This window comes from Pinus tabuliformis, chromosome 8, assembly GCF_031772625.1.
Source record: "Pinus tabuliformis cultivar Carrire ecotype Pingquan chromosome 8, CPIR1, whole genome shotgun sequence".
NCBI lineage: Eukaryota > Viridiplantae > Streptophyta > Pinopsida > Pinales > Pinaceae > Pinus > Pinus tabuliformis.
The window spans coordinates 680,291,803-680,315,350 of NC_142294.1; the positions used below are offsets into that span (position 1 = coordinate 680,291,803).

Below are 23,548 nucleotides of genomic sequence, written 5' to 3' on the forward strand. Positions count from 1 at the left end.
AGCCATTAATAACCAAATGAACACCCACACTAGGATGTATTACCCAACATTCAACTTGGAATAAGTGTCACATCAATCGTGGTTATTATTTTTCCTTTATTAACTTTTATTACATGGAATTTTCACCGGGGTTGTTAGATGGTCGTAGTACTCGGAATTTATGTTCCACAACCTAGGTCATTTATTCGCCCATAGTGAGTTATTTTCTATTCATTAGATATGCCTTAGTCAAACAACGAATAATATTGCAGAATCTAGCGCAGTGATTGAGCTATTATCTGATGTCATTACATTTGCCATTCGTGAGTTGATCGTTAGGTTAGATTCACAATTTGTGCTATTACATTTGAATGTTGTTTATTCAATTAGAAATGCTTTCATGGATGTGTTTGCAGGTTCATCTCTTGGAAAGGGACTTTGATTATATTGAGTATCAACATATTCTAAGAAATTTGAACACATTAATAGATGCATTAGCTAATTATGTCTTAAATTGGCACTTATAAAACATTTCTAAAGAAATTAATGCAATATTCATTCATATATTGGACAAGATATAGAAAAATAGAAGTAGTAGCTTTCATTAGATAAAAGTATGTAAATATTTTGGCTTTTACAAAAAATGTCATCTAAAGACATGCATCCTCGTGGCCTTTATTTTCCGAACATGCTGATACATTATCAAAAATAAAAAAATCTAGCCCTGAGATTAGTGACTACGCATGATGGTGATCATGGTAGCATATAATAGCACGTGCTACTTGTCGTATCAAATGGATAATAGGTACCTTGCAAACAGTCCATAGTGTTTTGCATCTGAGCCTTTATGAGAAAATGCAAAGCTACATTACCACATACTCATGCAACAGTGAACCTGATGGCTTTCAAAGGAATTTATGCTATGGTCTTGATGTCAATCCTGCCATCTTTGAGAGCTTCCCCTCGAGTACAATGTTGTAGAAACTAGGTAACATTGGCTTCACCACCTCGCCTATGCCCATACAGGTTGATTTCCACCCAATGGTGTGGAAGTCCACTCAGGAAGTAAATGTCATCAATATCAATGACAAGTTTATGGTCTCTAACTATGAAACATTTTTCTTGAACATTCCACTTGACTACCATCCATTCTAGCAAGTCTAATTGGGCCTCCATGCCTGGAATGGTAAACAACTTGTACAACCCATAATTTATCAAGGCTTGTATTGTTCCTGGATCATTTCGAGCAGCTTTATCTCGTTCTTCATGCTCACATTCTTTCCATTCCATATTTGTGAGCTCACATTCTCTCCATTCCATATTTGTGGTTCAAAAGCTACAATTAAACATAAAATATCATTAGAATGAATCATGGATAGAATTAGAAAAAAAATTGGGCGTTTTCTATCTTATTTTTCTTTCCCTCTGCACTGTACGCAACTGACTATTATGAACAGTGCACATGTGCATGGTTTCTTCGTTAGAAACTATGCACATAGCATTAAAAAATAAGTCGATGTGCGCAGGCCCGATTAGGGCGACCTACACACTTCGAGGGCAAAAATCATTTTGAAAAGTCGCCCCAGAAAACCTAAATCTATAGCGAAAATATAAATAAATGGCATGAAAATGAAGAGCTCAGAAAAAAAATCTACCTAGAGAAGACGACTTGCAATTTCATCCAACAATTTGCCTTTATTAACTAATATAGAACTAATTAAATGTTATCACCAAGCAACACTTCCAACTCTAGAACATATGCATGACTACCATTAAATAAATTTGTGTATATATGTGCTTCTTATGCATAAAACGTGTGTACACATCTCAAGACATATTATGCACCAGGTCATGTCACTAACCCATATATCACTGAAACTTCATCAAACTATTTTAATCCTTAAAGAATAATAAATATACTTATCCACAAACAACAACATTAATCAAACTATATTTACTGAGACAATATACATGACTATTCTAAAATAGATGCACGTATTTATGCAATATTCAGGAGTACAACCTACATAAAGATCTAAATCAAAATCACATATCTCATCTAACACATTCAAATCATAGCTCCACTATGACCACATATTTTGCATTGATAAATGCTTAAACAGAAAAAAATCAGTCAAACATATTCATTAGTTCTCAATACTTGTTGAGATCTTTTAGATCCAAGCTTTGAACATGCCCTTGAAACTAAGGCAGGCAATTAGCATGGAAAACATCATAGAGCCATGAAGCAAACCCTCCCAAAGGTGTTTTTACTATCCAAGTTGAATATTGTGATGTACACACCCCATTTTAGAACATCAATACATGTCTCTTAGACATTTCACGTAAAATAATGAAAGATGATATTTATCCTCAATCAATCATAAAAAAAAGTCTTAAAACATGAACTCATACACAATAACATTAAATACATAAAACAATGTACTAAATGCACAATAATTAAGCTCATCTTTTAACATGAAAGGAGCGGTGTGAATAGGAGCACTTATTTCATGGGAAGGTTACTTATCTCATGGGAAATATTACTAAATACAATAGGTGTTCTCATCTACTATATCTCTTTCCCCTCAAGCTTAACTAGCCGAGGAATAAGATTACTTTTTCCATGCTCTTCCTTATGCTATCACAGTTCCCTCTTGGGATCCATCATAGGTTGGCTATGAAATCTCTGAGCAACTAACACCAAGAATAATTCTCTGATAAGCCAAATAATTCTTTAATAAGTATTTGGTGTTTTAGGCATTGATTCTTTAGAACATATCGTGACATTTAAATATTCAACTACCATCGGATAAATATTGTTTCTTACATGGTTTTCATTCCACCTAATTTACCATCTGTAAAATTCCAAAAACAACAAAAGACAACAAAAATAAATCGAACATAGTTTTGGTATATTTTGAATAAACCCTCACAAAACATATATCATTCTAGTAAATCAATCCTTACTATATCATTCTAGTAAATACACCATCACGCTTTTCTTAAAATACCAAGTCGAGAAGCATGGTGATGTCTAGATAATGGGCAGCCTGTGGAACTTGGAAAAGAGTCAGACGATCAACATTGACAAACTCGACATCCCATGGGTCAACCTCGCCTTGGGTCAATCTCTTTTAGAGTTAAAAGAGATTTGATCCTTGTGGGTGATTGGCAAATAGTAAATCCGGAGTTGAGATAGATTTACATTGATATTATTATCATAAAAAAATGTAAAATATACGTTTATGAATATTTATATAAGCTATAAAATTAATGATTATAAATATTGTAAATAAAAAACTTTAAAGGGGGTCTTGAACCTATATAATTAGTTATTAGGAGTTCCTTGTAACTATTTGAATGGGACACATGTATCATGAATATGTTTTCTCCACTAGGCATGAGTGTCTAGGCATAAAGATAGTGAGGAGAAACTATGACCTTAACCTGAGATTGGCATTTTTTTAGTTCAAGCACTTTGAACAATGCATAAAATCGATTGCGTGAGCTCTTTATGAAGCATTTATCATTCGGGCTATGTAAGATAATCATTCAAGGATTTTATTATTTAATGATAGTTAGAAATTTAAAAAACTAGAGATGTGTTGTTGATGTAAATATTTATTTTTATTAATGAAAAATATTTTTTTTGTTGTTATTAACACTCTTGGTAATGTGTGAAGAGTCACTTCTAACTCTTGGTTGAAAAATTCTGCAAAAAAATTTGGAATCCATAGTACTTTTCTACATGCTTCATTTGCTGCAATATATTCTACTTCTACAGTTCTAAGTTCAATAGATCTATGCTCCTTGCTCATCCAATATATCATGGCAAAGTCTAAACTGAAGCATACACTTGAGGTGCTCTTCCTATCATCAACACTTCCTACCTAGTTAACATCTGTATATCTCTGAAGTTGTACATCCTTGTTTGCAAACCATAGTTCACAGTACCATGTAGATATCTCATAATGTAATTTGTCACAATATAATTCTCATGTCTCAATGTGTTAACAACAAAGAAAATGTCTAGCCTGGTTTTAACCAAATACATCAATGGACTAATCGCCCAATGGTACATGGATGGATCTACCAAACTAGATTAATGGCCTCTTAACTTCTTCAAGTTAGTCACCATGGGAGTATCCTTGGATTTACAGTCCATCATGCGAAACTTCTGAAGCATATTAATTACATACTTTCCTTGACCAAGGAAGAATTCACTAGGTTTCTTCCATACTACCAATATCAAGGAATAATCCATCAACACAAGATCCTTCATATCAAATTTAGAATCCAACTCCTTCTTACACTGAATAATAAGTGGTTCAACACCTGTCAGAAACAAATCATTGACATATAATTATAGGAACACATGTGCATTCTTCATAACCTTAAAATAAAGGTTTGGATCGACATTCCCAATCTTTTCAAATAGATGTCAATACAAGCATTCCAAGTTCTTGGAGCTTGATTGGGTCCATACAAAACCATCTTTAACCTGCAAACATGAGATTCATTTCCATGCACCTCAAAGCCATGAGGCTAATCAATGTACACCTCTTCCTCAATCACACCATTGAGGAAATAAGTCTTCACATCCATATGATGTAAATTCCATCTTAATGAAGCAATAAGAAAAATGATGGATCTATTGGAGGTGTACCTGGAAACTGGAGAAAAGGTCTCATCATAATCTTCTAACTCCTTCTGGTAGAACCCACTAGCTACAAATAAGACCTTGTATTTATCAATACTTCCATCTGTAACATGCTTTATCTTGTATATCCACTTGGAAGTCACCATTGACTACCCTTCCTACCTTGGAACAATCTCCTAGACATCATCATTCATGATAAATTAATATTCTTCATTCATGGACTCCTTCAACACTTGTTATCTAATTGCTTCTTGATAAGTGGAAGGATCTGTGTCAATCAAGTTAGTCATGAGAGCTGCATATCTAGAAAAAAAATTAGGTTTCTTAACTTCTTTGGATGTGATATCAGGAGTTGCATTTCCATTTTCTTCTTCCAATGTAGATCTAAGCCATGCTGGTCTTTTTTTAATCTCTGGGACAGAAACCGATTCCACTGGTTTACAATGCCCTTCTAACTCTTCAAGAATTTTTGTTGAACTTAAATTCCCTTCCTTTGAAGCCACTTGTTTTAATTTATCATAGGAATCCACGAATACTTCCTTAGATTTCCAATATGAAACTTTATCATCGAAAGTGACTTCACGTCTGACCTCAATCCTTCACTGTTATGGAATGTAGAATCTATAGGCCTTTGATGATTCACTGTAATGAACAAATATGCCTTTCTTTCTTAAAGGTTCAAGCTTGTTCCTTTTGCCCTTAGGAACATGAATATAGATCGGGAAATAAAAGGTTCACATATGTCCAACCTATGGATTTCATCTAGATAATGCTTCTTCACGAGTCCTGTATTCCAAAATTCGATGAGGAATTCAATTTTGAATACATACAACTGTCAATGATGATTCTCCCCATAAGAACATCGACAAATCCTAATCATGCATCACAACCTTGATAGATCTTCAATGGACCTATTCTTTCTTTATTTGTAGGTCCCTATTTTAATATTGTAGCCCCCATATTGTTATTTTTGTGCCCCATAGAATCCCACTATTATTATTGGTGTGCCCTTACATTATTATTGTTATGTAGGTCTTGATTATATTGTGACCCTTTAGAATCCTATACATACCAAGGAGGTCTTGTCATTTGTATCATCGAATAATTGTTCATTTATGTGATGGAAAAGGAGGTTTTCCTCTCAAAGAGGATTATTTTCAAGTAGTTGATCTATATGTTCTTCTATTTTCTTATCTGGTTACAAAACATTTATTATCTGAGCTTTTGATCTTATGGTTTCGTTGCTTCAAATAGGTCTTCCTGGAATTTTTGCTATAACATTTTTTTCTACAAGGCTTCAGAAGCTTAAATTTTGACAACATAAATCCAAAATATTTATGAACATCTTGTAAAAAAATCAGAGCTTGGTTCACTATATTCTTGTAGATATGGTTCATTAATGTTATGGTATTTGTATGCTCTAGAATTCAGTCTCAAATAGGTGACTCAGGGAAATCGTCATAAATTTTGTTTTGGGTATCCATATTAAATTTTGAAAAAATTGGGTGAAAGTGAATGACCTTTGGTTTTTGGGGTATCATTTTTAGGGCCAAAGGTAGAAACAGGGACATGTGGCATTTTGTACAAGCTATCTCTACTGAACCAGTCCATAAGCAGGTCATGTTGGCAGAATTGGTCTAATTTTATCTTGAAGGATCCAATATTAGTCTTGTTGGGTGTGGAGTTTGAATATCTTTTTTATTCAAAAGTATCACCTGTAGATCAATGCCTTAGAATTCAGCCTCTTCGTGGGGGAAACCTCCTTTATATTACACAAATGAAAAATTCTTGGATGATACAAGTGACAAGACCTCCTTTCTATATATAGGAGTCTAAGGGGTCATAATATAATCAGAGCCGACATAACAATAATAATGTAAGGGCACAATAATAACAATAGTGGGCTTCTATGGGGCACAATAATAACAATATGGGGACTACATGAGCACAAAAATATAATAAGGGGGTTGTACTAATAACAATAAGGGGTTACGCTAGTAGTATAGGGACCTAACATGCCTCTCTCCTTCAAAAAGTGTTGTCCTCAACACTTGAGTAGTTCTTGATGCTTCTGTATAAAATTATTGTCCTCCAATGTGGAATTTTCAATGGGTAAGTTCTTCCACTTAATGAGATACTTTGAAATTGATCGATTTCATAGCTGTCAGGTTCTTGTTTCTGTGACTGCTCCAGGCTCCAATATGATTTTTCCTTCCTCGTCAAGTTTTGGCAATATTGTTTGAACTGAGATCTTTTGCAACTTTTGAATGAGTGGCCACACTTCTTCGTCCTTCTTCCATTCATCCCTTGCTTCATTTATCCAATATGGTTGAATAATAGAAATAGCACGAAACAATGCTTCCACATCCTCATCCTTTCTTGAGAGTGCATCTGCAACAACATTTTTCTTCCCTCTTTTGTAGATGATTTCAAATTCATAAACCAACATATTTGTGACCCATTTTTTCTATTCTTCTAAAGATAATCTTTGTTCTAAAAAATATTTAAGACTATCATGATCCATTTTTACCTTGAAGTGTCTTCCCATTAGGTAAGGTCGCCATTTCTTAAGTGCATGTAGTATTGCCAACATTTCCTTCTCATAAATAGCTTGCTTGAGATGTAGCCGTAAAAATACCCAATCACCTACATCAAAACTTCTTTCACTGCGATGTTGATTTGCCCATTGTTTCATTCGATTCTGCACCAAAGTGGTGTTATCCTTTAAAAGTTGGAGAACTTGTTGTTGATGCTCGATGTGATCTTTCACTGCTTGAATATTTTTCTTCTTGATATGTCCTTCTATCTTGAGAGTTTGAGGAGTCATAATTTCTTCCAATGCATTACAAGATATGGTTGGATTCATTTCTTGATGGTCGATGTGATCTTTCACTTCTTGAACATTTTTCTTCTTGATATGTCCTTCTATCTTGATAGTTTGAGGAGTGGTAAATCCGGCCAATGCATTACAAGATATGGTTGGATTCATTTCTTCTTTCTCGATGTGATCTTTCACTTCTTGAACCTTTTTCTTCTTGATATGTCCTATCTTGCGAGTTTGAGGAGTGATAATTCTTGCCAATGCTTTACAAGATATGGTTGGATTCATTTCTTCTTTCTCTGGGGTTGGTTCTTGGTGTATATCCTCTTCTTTTGAGGTTTCTTGATCCTTTTCTTCCTCCTCCTCATAATCTATGTAAAATAATTTCCTCTCAGCACACTTATGACATTTAGTGTATTTTCTATCACAATTGTAACAAAGCCCTTTTTCTCTTTTTTCTTCCAATTGTTGTCGTGTAAACCTTGTAGGTGATGGAAGGCTAGGATAAAAAACACTTCCATAATTATAGTCGTGAGTGGTGGGATTCTTTGTTTCCATAATTTCGTTTCCAATTTTTCTTGCCAACCTGAATGCCTTCTCCAATGAATCAAGTTCCCAAAGACGAACCTCATGTTGAATGTTATCCTTTAAAGTCCCTATGAAGACATCAATACTTTGCTTCTCTGGAATATCATTTACCCTTATATTCAATTTTTGAAAGTCCTCAATGTGCTCTGCCATTGAACCCTTTTGTTCGAGATTTATCAATTGGCTAAAGAAGGTGTTACTCTTTGTATCCTCATAATGTGCTATCATTTCTTCCGTGAAAATTGACCAAGTGACAAGTGCTTTACGAGAACAAAGCCCTTTATACCATAAAAATTGATTTGGTTCTAAATATAAAGATGCAATATGTACCTTTTGTAACAGTTGAACCTCATGTAGATCAAAATATTGCTCCATCTATAGTATCCAATTTACCGGATCCTTGCCATCAAACTTCCTCATATCGCCTTTTCTTGATTTTAGGAACTTGATCTTGAAATGACTGTAACTCGGTAATTTCAGATCTCCAAGTTCTGAAATTGTGTCCTGCAGTATCCCTCTGAGTCCTCTTTCTAACCCCGCAAGTCTGATCAAAATTTGATTCTCCAAGAAATAGTTATGCCCAATCTCCTAAGATGACTTGATTATATAATGTTTCAGTAGAGTGAACGTGTACGATGTGTCACGTTTCACTGTTTTGACCTTCGGATTTGAAAAATATACATAGAAAACTATAGTCTATCCTCTTTCTATAACTTACAAAATTTCAATTTGTTGCTCAGAGAGAAAGTTAAGATGATTTTCCCAAGGTCACCTGGTTAGAATGTAATTCAAGAGTCAGAAAAAGCCCTAAATTCATCAAATTATATCTCCAAAAATATAGCGAGAAAAGATCTAAGATTCGGACCCGAGCATCACCAAGATTTTGGATCAAATGGGTTTTACTTTCAGAGTTTGAACCTTTGTGGAAAAAATATTATAGGGAAAATTCCACGACGACCTATTTGAGATTAAATTATGGGGTTTGCAAAAACCCTAACTTCCTGAGATCATATCTCAAAAAATATAGCAAGAAAAGATCTAAAATTTGGATCAGAGGTTCAAACTGGTCTCTTCTCAAATGGGTTTGTTGTTTATCTTCCGAAACTTCGTAGCAAAAAAATTATAGCAAAAATTCCATGATTCCTGTTTGGAGAAGAAAAACCTTAGAATCCAAAGCTCTGATACCAAATGTTATGAAACCAGCTCACAAAAGGATAGAAAAGATAGATCAACACCTTAGAATTCAGCCTCTTGGAGGGGGAAACCTCATTTACATTACACAAATGAACAATTCTTGGATGATACAGATGACAAGACCTCATTTCTATATATAGGAGTCTAAGGGGTCATAATATAATCAGAGCCGACATAACAATAATAACGTAAGGGCACAATAATAACAATATGGGGACTACATGGCAACAAAAATATAATAAGGGGGTTGTACTAATAACAATAAGGGGTTACACTAGTAGTATAGGGACCTAACATCAACAGATTGGACCCCAGTTCATAATAGGGTGGCGTTGTTTGTTCACCTCAGAGGGGATCGAGGGGCGGAAATGACATATAAATATCTATGAGAGTGTGTGTAGAGGCACCGTCGAAGCTAAAAATGGATGTAAAATTTCCTTGTAAAATATTGTAATTTCGTAGAATCAATATAAGTCCTTCATTAGGCGGATGATCTAACGGTAGAATTTATGTTTATTTTAGGGTTTTTTTTTCCCTAGATAGCAACCCCTCACTATATATGAGGGAATTTTATTGCGGCTATGTAGATGTGTATTCTGAGTGACAAAAGAGAGAGGAAATTGTGTGAGAGCGAAGAGGAAATTACAGCGGATTTGTTGTAGGTTGTATCTCTTCATTTTGCTGGATAATATAAAGGAAGGTCTGGTTGTTTCTCCATGGACTTAGCCCAAATTTGGTGAACCATGTATATATGTGTCTCTCTTGTTTTATGCGTTTTCTGTGTTTATATTTATGCAATATTTTATGTGTTCCATTGCTCTGTAATATATAATTTTCTAACAAGAATAATTGGTAGGGTTGGAAAAACGACATAGAGGGATACCATATGATGAAATTTCAGATCTTGGGAGGCCAAAATCACAAATATACAACATTTTCAAGTTCAACATTATCAATAAGCTCAAAATCAACCACTAAAATTTGTGTATATTTAAATTTTCATAAATTTTGTTTGAAAAATTAATTTGAAGTGATTCAAATGGTATAGTGAAGTATATATATCATTTATTTGTTCGAAAATGCCTCACAAACAAAAAAAAATATAAACCCATTTATCCCTCAAAAAGCTCTACTATAATGCATGAAGAGGAAGAAACGTAACATGATATATCAAAATTATAGGACCAAGTGCAACAAATTTCGCTCTAGCAAAGAACAAAAAAGATGAACTATATGGATGGTTTAAAATCAGAAATGAAAGACAACATGGATTATTTAAAAGTAGAAATGAAAGGTGACATGGATGGTTTAAAATCAAAAATAAAATGCGGCATGAAAAATTTAAAAGCAGACATGGAAGAGTTGAAGGAAGGTTGAAAAAGTTGTTGCAAGAAAGCTTTTCTAGTAGTCACAAATAATTCCATGAAAATAAGGATGAGGACAAAAAGAAAATGAATTATTATTTTAGAGACTTTAACTTAGGGATGAATATCAACCATATTCCAAATATCAATATAAGGAAGTTTGATGTCAAGGATTCGGTAACATGGATACGAAATATGGAGCAATTCTTTGATCTACATGATGTGCCATACTCACAAAAGGTACACATTGCATATTTATATTTAGATCCCAATAAATTTGTGTGGTATCGATGGATCTTTTCTCGTAAATAAATTGTCACTTGGACACTTTTTAAGTATGAATTGATAGCACATTATGAGGATACAAAGAGTAATACCTTCTTTAGCAAATTGATAAATCTCAAGCAAAAGGATTCAATAGTGGAGCACATTTAGGACTTCCAAAGATTGAATATCAAGGCACTTGATATTCCATAGGATCATATTATTGATGTGTTCATAGTGTCTTTAAAGGATAACATCCAACATGAGGTTTGCCTTTGGGAAGCTAATTCAATGGGAAAAGCATTTAGGGTGGGAAGAAAATTTGAAAGGAAAATTATGGAAACAAGGAGGTGTACCACTCACAACTATAAAGATGGAAGTGTTTTTTCTCCTAGCCTCCCACAACCGACAAGGTTGACATCACAACAACTTGAAGAAAAAAGAGAAAAAGGGCTTTGTTATAGTTGTGATAGAAAATACACTAAATTTCATAAGTGTGTCAAGAATTTATTTTTTTTACATATATTGTGAAGAGGAGGAAGAAAATGAACAATAAAAATCAAAAGAAGAGGATATAAACTAGGAGCCAACTCGAGAGAATGAAGAAATGAAACCAAACATATCTCGTAATGCATTGGCGGGAATTACCACTCCTCGAACTCTCAAGATAGAAGGACATATCAAGAAGAAAAAGGTAATTGTGTTGATTGATTCAGGTAGTACCCATAATTTATTTCATTGTAAGATAGCCAAGGTATTGAATTGATTTCTATATCTAGTACCAAAGTGTAAAATGATGGTTGCAAATGAAGGAACTATAAATTTTTCAATAATAGAAAGGTAACCATGGGAGAATATATATTGAATAGCCCAACACTTTCCATTCCAATGGGTGGTACTGATCTTTTATTATGAATCTAGTGGTTACAATATTTGGGAACAATATATTTTAATTTTTAAGAATTTTTCCTGATTTTTTTTTTTTTGGGAATGAAAGAAATGAATTAAGGAGTATCATAGGGGAATCGGGGAAGATAATCAGTTTTAATGGTATGAAAAAGCTTTTAAAGAAGGGAAAACAAGGAATAATTGCACAAGTATGCTCACTCGACGTTCAAACAGTGAAATCATCTAGTTCTCCAGATCCCCAAAGAGCCTTAGACAATCATTCCAAGGTATTTGAGACTCCCAAAGGTCTTTCACCTATTCGTGATCATGATCATGCTATTCACTTGATTCCAGGAAGCGTTCTGCCAAACATCAGACCTTACATATATCCTTATACCCATAAGAGTGAAATTGAACATATGGTTGCAGAAATGCTAGAGGTAGGTATAATTCAACCTAGCCAAAGTTATTTCTCTTCTCTAGTAGTATTGGTGCACAAGAAGGATGGATCATGGTGTATGTGTCCATCTTATAAAGATATCAATAAACGAACTATTAAAGATAAATTCCCCATTTCGGTCATTGATGAATTCTTGGATGAATTACAAGGAGCAATTTACTTCACCAAGTTGGATCTTCATTCTAGATATCATCAAATTAGAATGAAAATAGAAGTCAGAACTCATGAAGTTCGTTATGAACCTTTGATCATGCCTTTTTTCCTCTCTAATTCACCTTCCACATTTCAAGGTTTGATGAATTCCATTTTCAAATCCTTTCTTAGAAAATTTGTGTTAATATTTTTTGATGATATACTAATTTACAACAATTCTTGCAGAGATCATGTTCAACATGTTGACAAGGTGCTTAAACTATTGGAGAAGAAACAATTGTATTATCTTCATAAGAGTAGCAAAAATGGGTCACAAAGATGTTGAGTAATGAATTGAAATCATCTACAAAAATGGAAGACAAATGTGTGAAAATTTATGAATCCAACAAAATAGAAATCCTACTACAGTAAACTGATTTGCATTACCTACTTGTGTTCTTCAGTTTAACAAGTTATTTTCAAAATTATTCAAAAAATATTAATGCAAATACACTGCAGCCTACACCAATATATAGATAAAGTACTGAAAAAATAAATAAGATAAGCACACAAAGGACACACTTATTTCTGGACTAAATGTCCCCGGAAAAACCCAGTGTGGAAAACCGGTGCAAAAGATGTGAGGGTTTTATTATTAAGAAGATTTTTGAATGAAACTAGGATGCCTAATTCGGCTCACCCAACAAAGAATAAACTCGACAAAAGTACCTCTATCTAAAGACAGATATTTTGGTGAATCCAGTAACTAGATGAACAAACCCCATAGGTGACTGCGTTATCCCCAGTGTTTTGCAGCAATGGATGCTGCCAGCTCTATGCTGGAATTGCGTCACCCTCCCAGTGAGCCTTCCTTACTCAGAAATCAATTTGTTGAACTACTACTCAATTTGCCTCACAGAAACCCTAGTGTTGCCTCTAAGTGACCACGTTAGCTCCTATAGCCTCTGTGTCACCCTTCTAGAGCTGCGTTATCTCTCCCTGGTTTTGTGCTGCCTCTCTTTTATGTATTCTTGGCCTTGGAATGAAGTCCCTTTGCCAACTTCCCCTCTCTGTACTAGAATATTACTCTGAAATTTTGAGCAAACTACGCCCAAAATTTTGGTTTAGCTCAAGTTCTACTCTCATTGTGTGTGTTCTCCAACTAACCCCAAGCCTTCCTTTATACTTTTACTGTTGATAAATCAATGGTCATGATCTAATCTTTAATCAATGGCTAAGATTAAATTAGAACTGATCCTCGTCTCTTAAAATATTCTCACCCATATTTTCATTAATACCCATTAATATTTAATTTTCCTATGTTTAGACTTAGGAACCCCATTAAAAATATAATTATTTTAATAAAATACAATTCGGGTGGAATTTAACCAAATGCTTTCTGGGTCTTGGGGATCTCATACGTTCTCAGAACTAGAGCACATCCGTTGCTACCCAAAAATAAACACTCCCTCTTAGCAACTAATGTGCTATAGAAATACTTCCTAGTAGAAGTATCACACTCATCTAGGACATCGGTCCTCTGCGTTGTTGATGCTCAGCCTGCTTCCCTTCATCCACTACACTGCTGCAATATGTACTCCACAGAAACCAATTCTAGGAGTATCACAAACTACCATTCCAGTTACCCCTCAAGCATTTGTTCCCCATACTACTCAAGCAATCCCCTCGGCTTCTTCTTGTCAAATCGTTCCTACAGTCTAGTCTATACCACAAATTCCTATCGGGAAACACATTATAGGAACAATGAAAACACCTTTTCAAGATCAAGCTTTCCAAATCCTGCCTTCTGAAGGTCAATCTTATCAAGTTCCACCTTTTCAAGGACAAGCTTTTTAAATTCCACCTTTCCAAGGCCAAACTTTCCAAAACCCACCTTTTTAAGGTCAATTTGTTCGAACTCAATCTGTTCAAAGTCAATTTGTTCAAGGTTAACCTTTGCAAGTTCAACCTGTATATGGGAAATATTACTTGGGTCAAATGGATCAAGCTCAACATTTTCAGAGTCAACTATACCCCAATCATACTTATCAAGTCCCTGTTTAACCTCAACCTAGTATGGGTCACCTTGGTTACCCTGGTAGAATTCCAATTCCAACTGCACAGGCTATTCCAAGATATCCTGGGTATCTGCCACCAGGGGTTTATCTTAACCCACGAGGTTATCAATCTTTACCGCAAGACCCTAACCGATAGTTATTGTTTATTGCAACCTTAGATCTACTAGATTTATCTCAATTAACCAATGATCCTATTTATTATTATCCTTATTGGTCTGTGATTTCAACCAAGTTACTGAGTGACATACCTAAATTTGAAGACAAATTAGGATAAGACCCATCCAATCATGTGATGACATATCATCTCTGGTGTGCATTAAATTCTTTAATCGATGATTCCATCTGTCTTCACCTTATCCAACGAACTTTAACTGGTTTGGAAGCCAAATGGTAGATTGAGCTACCTTGTGCTTCTTTCCATAACTTTAATTCCCTGGAAACAATGGTTTTAACCTACTTTCATTTACTGATCCATTATGATATTGGTACTGAACTATTGACTTCTTTAAAACAATGAAAATCGACTCACATTTCCGATCATATTCATGAATGGAGACGTAGACATCACTTACTCAATGTTTTTATTCCATATCAGATTTTAGTTGAGTGGTTTATGAAGTCACTTCTTCCCATTATTACGGAGGATGTTTCTAAAGGAGGTGTCATCATAGAAGAATAGGTAATTGCCCATGCATAGTGTAGAGTCTCCAAAATGTATTCAAAATATCATCCACTTTCACCTTTATCGCCACCATTTCACTGACATGTCACAACTCCATGAGCATATAACCTTTCATTAGCCTCCAATTTCATAATTATATGGGTTCCATTTGTGTTTTCCAAAAGTTAATGATTTCTAGAATTATAAGTGAATTAAATGGTTAAAACTTAGAAAAATGGCATATACTTACTAATACTTAAAAGTGGCTTGAGTTTCATGACATGTGTAGGTCATTTGGAAGCTTCCAAGGCACCCGTATGTGGCCTCCAATGCTCAAATTATAATTCCCTTCAAGATATGGAAGACGAGATGGATAAAGGTCAAAGATGTTATGTGTCTCATCATTACCTATTTAAGTTGTAACTCTATGAGATTTTCTAGGGATCTAGGAGAGAATAATTGACCTCCATTAATTAGGCAACTTCTTATGTTTTTGTATAAATAGGAGAGCCTTCTCCTTTCAAAGGCATGTGTAAAGTTGGGGAAATGCTCACGTTTTGAATATAGAATTTGGATTTGGAACCATGCTTATGAGTGATGTTCACTTTGATTTGGTTATGCTTGCATTTGGAGCCTCTCAATTTTCCATCTCTCATGGTTTTGGATTGGCCACCTACAATGTGTGAGATTTTTTTTTTTAGATTTATTGCTTTCATACAATAAGATTTATTTATTTCATATCTTTTCCTATGTGAGAGGTTAAGAGTGATTGTTTTTATTTTCTTTCTACCCAGAAGTTAAGAGCAATTGTTTTTATTTGCTTTCATATCTTTTCTTGTGTGGGAGGTTAAGAGTGATTGTTTTTATTTGCTTTCTACCTAGAGGTTAAGAGCGATTGTTTCTATTTGCTTTCTACCTAGAAGTTAAGAGCAATTGTTTTTATTTACTTTCATATCTTTTCCTGTGTGAGAGGTTAAGAATGTAGTTTTGATTATTCATTTCATAGGATCCTCATTTGACAATGCACACATAATCCCTTAGAGTAGATTTAATTTCATGTAATTTCAATTCCGCATGCTGTACTATAATTTTACTATAATTTCTTTTGAATTGATTGTTGAATAAGAATAGGTGAATTTGGTTTGTCGTTATTTGGTTTCATAGTTATGTTGATCAATATGAGAAATAACCTCATATTGATGATGCAAAATCCAAACCCGAGATGGGACTTCCACGTTCCACCTAACTGTAGAATGGTTGAACCAAATATCTCTTCAACCATTCACCCCCATGCCATATTCCAAGCATGAACGTGGGATCTCATAGAACACATCAATATAAAACCATCCAAGGCTTCTATAGGCCAACCTCCTCAACCCATCAAAAAGTGATTCCACCCCACGATCGGACATCACAAAACCATCATCAGATTGGTCTCTACCCAAGCCTTCTAGGGCTCCAGAGCATTTGTTCCAACCAAGGCTTCCAAGACTAGTAACTCAACCCACATCTGTCATTGGGCTTCCAGAGCTTTGTCCAACCAGGGATCCCAAGACTAGTAACTCAACCCACCAAGGGTTTCCAGAGTTTTTTTCCAACCAAGGCTTTAAGGACTAGTAACTCAACCCAAGCTATTACAGGGCTTCCAAAGAATTTTTCCAACCAGGGCTTCCAGGAACTAATAACTGGACCCAAGCTTAAGGAAACATGAGAACCAACCAAAAAAACATGGAAATAAACCCACAATCTCCATAGCTATCTAGGAAATGGCAAGGCTAGGCAATCCACTATCAATCCAGGAAATCCTCTATGCCAGCGATAGATCATGACCAATAGTCCACATGCATATTCCATGCATGCCAAAACTATTGAGGAAAACATATATGCAACTCGGTACCTGCAAGCCAAATTCATTGTAGCTATTGATCTTGATGTCCTCTTGTGCCTTCCTGATCTTCCTTTGCTTTATGGCTCCAGAACTCCAAGTATGCCTCTCTCCAAGAATGCTCAAAGAAAAATCTAGGTGTCCAAGAGTATGAGAGAGAGAGAATAATGAGACACTACTACATAAAGAAGGGTTTTAAGACAATATTTGAGACAATTTTTGGGTAAATTGTCTTAACTTAAGACAAAAAAAACTTGTGTATTGTCTTAAATATTGTCTTTAAGCGGGTGTCTCAAAAATTATTGTCTTAAAAAATAGTGTGTTAAAGATTATTGTCTTAAAGATTATTCTCTTTATAAAGGCAATATATAACACAACCATTATTGTTTCTCTGGAGACAATTTCATTTTTGTCCCTCTAAAGACAACAGTTGGATTAGAGACAATATGTCTTTAATACTAGCTATTGTCTCTCTAGAGACAATAATTTTTTTATTTAAAGATCACTTTTGTCTCTTTAGAGACAATATAAAACAATGAATCCAGAAATATCTCACCATTGAAATAAATCGATATAAAAAACATTTAATTAAAAATGAACTACAAAATCATTGATTAATTCATGTTAGCGCACAATGGAATCGAACCACCAACCTCCTACTTGTAAAGTAGACACTCTTCCATTGAGCTAGCACACTTTAAAAAATTATGTGAAGAGTTATGGCAATCCTTAAAATTACATTTATAGTCATTGATTTATATAATAATAAAAAATTGCAGCTACATGATGAATTTCAAACAAAAAAATTTGCATATTTCAACAGAATTGAGTGAAAATAAATAAAAGTGAGTGAAAAATGGCAAGCAAGTTTCCTGCTTTTCCTCTTTATAAACTATAGATGGAGATGATAAGGCATTCGCAGTGCAATCAACACTTTGCTATGAATTTTTTCTTTTCAAACTTTTAAAGAAACACTTACCTTTTCTTTCAAAAAAAATCAATTGGAAATGAAATATCACCTACCCTTCACATATCTTTAAATATTCTACTATCCATTAGAAGTATTTACTTTGTCAAATGAAATTTACAAAAAATCATATACCATTCACCTTAAAATACCTCTTGGATAATATCACACATTGCCCAGCCTATCAAACACATATATCTCAATAAAAGAAATAGATTAGAAAACTTAGTGCCATCACCCATCAAATCTACCAGAAGAAAATGCTTAGCGTATCAAATAGTAATGAATGTTAAAGACCCTATAGTGAAAGGCAAAGCAAAAAAAATAATTGAGGACTCAATTGTCCATAATACCCAAGTGCAATTTACCCATGTAGAAGGCCCCACACAGTTGGACATCATATAATAACTAAAAAAAAATATTAACTTGAATACAAACATCCCATGTAAGACTAGTGATAGAACAACCCAGAGTGCACCAGGACATTTTCAATTCATTTGGAGACTGATTTCTGTAGTCTCATGAAAGAAAAAATGTTTTGCAGTTGGAACCCATTTCTAACATTCAACACAACTAGAGATGAATAGCCAAAAGAGAGCAGCTCAATGCACCTTATGAAAATTTCACTTTGTTTTCCATTTTTCTGCATTGTATCATATAGACATGTTATGCTCAATTGAAAAAATAGTTGGAACCCATTTCTAACATTCAACACAATTGGAGATGAATAGCCAAAAGAGAGCAGCTCAATGCACCCTATGAAAATTTCACTTTGTTTTCCATTTTTCTGCATTATATCATATAGACATGTTATGCTCAATTGAAAAAATGATTCATCACCACCACCACAACAAAATATCACTGTTTCAATCCACTCCAAACTTATTTCATCAACTACATAGGTTTACACACACATGCATCTTATGATAGAAGAGAAAAAGGCTTTGCTAGGTACTGGAGACTCTATATTCAATCTCAGAGAGAAAAAGTAGAAGGAAAAAATAAATCCAGAGCTGCAACTTCACTATATAAGTGGGGAAAGGGAAAACAAAAGTGATACAATGAATCTGGTTCTTCCTCAATGTGAATGAAACTATGAAATTACAAATACGTAATGTAGGAATACTCTGCTTGTCACCAAGAATCCAACTTAAACTCTATCCACTAATTCCTCCAAGAAAGCTTTCCAACAACTAATAAAAAATTGAATGTAAGAATAAGCCAACTATCAACAACCATATAGGTAAGGCAGGTCTACCCTTCCCTAAGGGCAGGTGCCGAATAGAATTGTGATATTTTTCCATTAAGTCTAGCAACCTTGTTAGATCCTTTGGGGGCAGTGACTAGACCAAGAGTACCCCAGGTGACTAGGCCACTATGACCTTATCATAAACGTGCAGACTGTAATTGAGACCAAAAGGGATGTAGGAGTGCAGCATACTACATTGAAAGAGCCTCAGGTCACCAGGTCATTATGAACCTAATAGTAAACAGCTAGATTGTAACTGATCAAGAACTATCGCACAAAATATTACATTTGTTGAACCCTGAGCTTTACCAACTCACGCCCAAACAATAAAAGGATATGGAAAAAAAACTGAAATAACTAATTTGAGGATGTTCTAGTTTCAATTTTTCCTTGAAACAATTTCCCTTGTGTTAGCGCTTGAATTTGGCCTCAGGCTGAAAAAGACAAAATTCAAGGCAACATCAAACCACTTAGCCTCGTAGCTAGCTCTATGGGGACATGAGAGGGCTCTCTCCGGGTCTATCTCGGCAAAAGCTCTTCAAAGGGCTAAGATGACCAATAAAGAACACTGATTTTAGGCTAGTAAACTAATAGGGAAAGTTTGATTTTAAATTTTTAGGGTTTTGTTGGAAAGATGAGCACGGCAATTTTGGGTGCGGGGATGAGACACAGTTTTTGCAGAGGTCTTTTTGGGGCAAGGTAGGAGATTGTCTTGATGCCTTTGAAATAAGTGAATGGATGGATATGACCGGTGAGGAGCTAAGGAGAGCAAGAAACCCTCGAGAGTTCTCCTTAAACAGATGAAAACATAGATATTAAGCAAACTTAAAGGCAGAGCATAAAAACCATGAATTCTACCTTAACACTTCATTTACTTAATTTGCAGAAGAGAGGAGTAGGAAAATGATACACATAAAAAACTTACAAGTACATGAGAGAAGCACACCATCAACACAAATCACCACAGGAATCCCAAATGGTGCTGCAAAACCCTGGTCTTTCCTTTGCCAAAATTGCAGAGATACAAAGAGTAAAACAGTCTAAGCTTATCCCTCAAGAGTCCAACCATGAAAATGACTAAGAAAATAAATAATATAGGCAAGCTAACACATTCCCTTGCCTCTAGGGGTCGAGCTCATCATCCTAGGAGCTGTTTCAACCAAGTCTAAACTGAGCACTATAATCTAGGCAATCAAAACAACTTGCCTCTATAAGCTAGGAAACCAATTCATTCATTAATTTTTTGCCATTTTATGAATGAATCTTCTAGAATAGGTAAAAAAGTGTCATGTCAACATGAAATTACATCAAGGAGGATGAAAAATCCCACCAAAAAGTCAAAACTGGTCAAATGTTGCGTTTTCATGAGCTGAAGGTGAAAAATTGAGAAAATGTCCTGATGCGTAGCGCGCCATTTCTCAACGCGTAGTGTGCCTTTGAGCCCACTTTTGGGGCACTTGCTGACATCCAAATGAGGCATAAGTGGGCTTGTTGGAAAGTTCTGGATGTCTACTCTCCATCCCAAGTGGAATTTCTCAATTTGGTGGCAATTTGCCCCTCCAAAAATGCAATCTCCCAAGGCTGCTTCCTGTGTGTCCAAAAAGTGGCAGAAGGTCATTTTTTGCTTGTTTTTTGACCTTTTGGGGGCTCAAATCTCCATGAAATGTCTTGGCAGTGGCTGAGCAAGTGTAATTTGTCATGAAAAATCCAAAAATGCTGAGTTTTTGTGAAATGGACCTCCCCAACTTAAGGGTAGCGCGCGGCGCGCTACGCGTTGAGCCAAAACCCTGATGCGTAGCGCGCTTGAGCCCTACGCGTAGCGCGACTTTCAGATGCTTTTTGGAGGCCTTCCCAGTGTCCAAATTGGGCGCAAGATAGCTCGTTGGAAAGGTATTTGAGTATAATTTCCAAAAAAACTGGAATTTTTCAATTTGGAGTTCATTTTCCCTGTCAAAAATCAAATCTCCCAAGACTGGTCAAAATGTGCCAAATGAGGCTGCCTCAAGGCAGAGTGCTGTTGCAGTCAACTTTTGAATGCCTTCCTCAACTCCAAATTGAGCTCATGATAGCTCATTGGAAATATATTTGTGTCTATTTATCATTTTACTCATCAAAAAAGTCATTTGGCCAACCAAGATAGGAGAAAACTTGATTTTCCCAAGGTCACTCCAGAGGTGCATTCGATTCTCCTGAGGCAACGATATTTTTGACATTTCTCTAAAACCATGACACCTATGTAAAAAGAGAAGGAGGTTTTTCTTCTTTGGCATGTTTTGGACAAAAAAATCTCTCATTTTTCCAAAATGCATCTTTGATGGCTCTGAAACATCTTTTGAGTGAAACTTATCCTGATGTGTGAAACAAGGAATTTTGTGGAAATGAAGCGCAATGAAGGGGATGAGGGGCTTGTAAATTCTTAAGGAAATTTTTGGGAGTGGGGAGGGATGTTAGGAAGCAGGGGAAAGTGGAATCTCAGAAATCCAATGAGGGGAAGGGGTCCAAAAGGGCAAAACACAAGTCCAACCTAGAAAATTGCCAGGTTGTAGCAAGAAACTAGGGTTTGTGCGAAAATGAGGAATTTGGGGGATCTCAGTGATGGGAAACATTTGATAAGGTACTTTAAGGATAGGGGAAGGTGTATGAACATTAGGATACAAGTTTTGCCGATGATTTGACCGTCCAAGAGAAATTGCCTTCAAAACCCTAGGAGAGGGAAATGACCTTACCTAGGCGCAACTGAAGCATGAACAAGGTGTAAAATGACTCATTCGACACTGACATGATAATGAAAACCCTATGAATGATGATAGAATCAGCTGAATAGTGACATAGATTAGCAATTGGGCAATTTTAGAAGGAGTGAAAGCAAACCCTAGACCTAATGCCTAGTGACCAAATTTTGCTTGAAGACTCATTGAAATGACAAAAATTTACCTTGACACTTCAAAATCACTTTGTAAGAGCATATTTGATCACTGGAGGAAGGCTGGAAAGACTGACACTAACATTGGCTCCAATGGGGATGGTAGCTCCTTGGGGGTGCCAAGAACAGCAGATCTTTGGGAGAGCAGACCAGTGCTTTCATCCATTGGGCGATGGAGTCATTATTTCCACCTTTGACACAAAACTTTGACACATTTATTGAATGAAAACTTGACTGAAAACTGACTGAAACTTAACTGAAGCTTGACTCAAACCGACTCGATGGCAAACTGAAATAACTTGAAAAACTCACTCAACAGACCAAACAAAAATGACTCATGACTGACTTAAAACAAGACTTTTCAAAGCTTTTTGAAGGGCAGCAGTCCATCAAGATTTGAAATCATGATGACAACCACCTGTGTTTCTTACAAGACAATATACATCAAACTATATCAAAATGCCAATGCAACCAATCAAGCAGATGCCTTCTTGATTGATTCTCCTGATTAGATCTTCTAGTCAACAGTACAAACCTATCACTGGGCATCCAAAAACATAGTTGACCATGGCTGCAACAAAACACTATAATAAGCACTTTCACTGCTGGCTGCAACAAACTTGCTAGAGGATCGTAAAAAACATGAAGATTTGCCATTGCCACCTCCTACTGAAAGAACAAGGTGTCCTTTGTTTCAAATTCTGATCTGCCTTCATCATGTGCTTCAGTAAAAGTATGCTCATAGGCTTCAAAAAACTCTGAACAAATGGATGAGCAGATCTCTTCTTGGAAAAACATTTCAGCGCATGAAACATATGAAGAGGAATCTGAATGGAAATCCTGAATGTTTTATCTTTTGTGGTGTGAATGTGCTGTAGGTCATTCTTAAACAAAAAACAATCTTCAAGATTATCAAACATGACAGCCTTATCATCTTTGTGAAAGAAAAAATTATCTTTTTGCTGGTCTACAAAACTGATTATAAGACAGTCATCTTTTTCAAAAGAGGAAGAAGTTTCTCCAACACTTTCCTGACTATGTGTGCACTGCAAATCTGCTGTAGCTTGGGCTGTAACAAGACCTCTCAAAAGTAGATCTATCTCATCTTCAGACAAAGGAGACAATGCTTTTTGTTTTCTTCTGCTTAAACAGTAATTATCTTCATATGACAGGGCATTCAAACTATCATTTATTACTGAGTTATTGAAAGGAGATTTATCACTTACTTGCACAAAGATCTCATTCTGTTTTTTATGAACATCTGAATCCACAACTCTGTCTATGATCTCAACAGTAGAGCTCTCTTTGATGGGATTCAGCACAAGGTATTCTTGGTCATCATGATCTGAATGTTGATCTGAAATAGCTGACTTGACTGCATCACATTCTGAAATTGAATCTTGACTACCCTGCACGCTGTCTTCTTCTGTGG

The 23,548-nt window shown here is 35.4% G+C and overlaps 1 pseudogene; it reads right to left on the reverse strand.

Moving 5' to 3' along the window:
• The window catches only part of LOC149237415 (ruBisCO large subunit-binding protein subunit beta, chloroplastic-like), a 106,048-nt pseudogene that overhangs the window by 19,833 nt on the left and 62,667 nt on the right, over window positions 1–23,548 (reverse strand).